Here is a 1,555-nt window from a genome sequence, read left to right on the forward strand (position 1 = left end):
TTCCCATGCCAGCTGCATTGGTCAAATTCAAATAGCTATTTATCATGATGGAGAGGACTTTGGGGTACACCAGGAGAGAAGGAGCTAAAATAAGGACATTGCCCCGTGTATTAATTCTTCCCCCAATAAAATTTCCTTTCACTCCCCAAATTTTAAGCAATACAGTAACTTAAAACTTCAGTTGAGCATTTAGAAAACCAGTTCAGGCATCCCAAGAACAAGGGGAGGACATTGTAGCCAACGAAAGGAGAAAACGACAAATTGAGGAGCTGTAAGTGTGAATGATTTTCAATGCCCTTCTTTCTGAAGTGCTATAAATTTGGGGATTGAAAAAAAAATTCATGGGGGGGGGGGGTGTGGCGTAAGAATTCTCACATGGAGAAGAAAAATCACCATTTTGTCACCCTCATAGCTATAGCCCTGATCATTTGAGGAAACATGGAAGGTGGGATTGAGACACCAGAAGAGCTGGGTTTGGTCTAAGGGGTTTACACACCCTGGCTGTATGTAAATATTGCAAATCCCCCCCCCCCCTCCTTTTTAATGAATGCTCAGGATCTGGAGGCTCCCCTTCTTATTTCATTGCTTCATATTTTTTTACAGCTGGGAGCAACTAGAAATAAAGAGGAGGAGGAACCTGTTAGTTTCCCTTGCTTCCACATTGAGTTCTTTAAGCCTCGGGTTCTTTTGGTCCCAGATCTCCCACATAGGAAGATATTTATCAGTTTGGCTAAATGTGTGTTTACATATGTGTGTGTCGAATGGAAACCAATTTTTTTGAAGCACGAATGCAGTCCCCCAATACCACAAATTATGCAGTCGTGTTTCCAGCATTTGAGGAAATCGCAGGGGTCAGCACACCCGGAGAGCAATTGATGAGCCTTAACTTGGGAAACCACCTTTGTGATCATGGTGTCTCTCCTGCCAGGTAAGTATCGGAAACCAATTTTTATCAGTCTGTCTTAACCAAATTCACACATCTCCCAGCATGAAGTTATATCCACCTTGTGTTGCTATTAAAGATGCAGAGCCCATCAGCAAAAAGAGGTGGCAAGTTGGCAACCTAAATTCAGAACCTCAAATAGGGTTGAATAATCTTGAATTCAAATCCAGGCTTTTAAGCGCTATCTATTTATGATTTAAATATCTATAATTCTATTTTTTTCTATCACATAGGTCCAGTACAGAAAGCAACAGTCTGGAGCCAATTTTAGGGCTTGGGAGTGCATAGTGACCACATACTCCCAAGCCCTACCACGTGCTGGCGTGCCATCATGGCTCGGCCCCAATCAAAAGGGGGCCGCCATGATGATGCAAATGTGATCTAGTGTCTAAACATCGCCACACCATACATGTGTCGTCACTGCACGCGAGTGTGCCATTGGCACACTCATGGTGCCCGCCGCACAGACTAAAAAGAACCTGCTTTCAGTGGGTTCTTTTTAGTTCTGATGGAGACCACACTGTTTGGTTGGTGCAGCCTCCGTCAGGAGTAAAAATGGGTGGCTCCATCCCACCCTTTTGGGGCATTCAGTTGAGCCCCCTGTTTTTTTGT

General features: G+C 43.9%; 1 non-coding gene across 1 annotated transcript; it reads right to left on the reverse strand.

The window, feature by feature from the left end:
• Window positions 1–778: 778 nt before the first annotated feature.
• LOC149324232 (U1 spliceosomal RNA) lies at window positions 779–936 on the reverse strand. Its single transcript, XR_016279626.1, has one exon. It is a non-coding gene; the product is annotated as a U1 spliceosomal RNA (small nuclear RNA).
• Window positions 937–1,555: the final 619 nt, after the last annotated feature.

The sequence above is a fragment of the Sceloporus occidentalis genome, unplaced genomic scaffold, assembly GCF_023333645.1.
Source record: "Sceloporus occidentalis isolate IW3139 unplaced genomic scaffold, rSceOcc1.0.p SCAF_1, whole genome shotgun sequence".
NCBI lineage: Eukaryota > Metazoa > Chordata > Lepidosauria > Squamata > Phrynosomatidae > Sceloporus > Sceloporus occidentalis.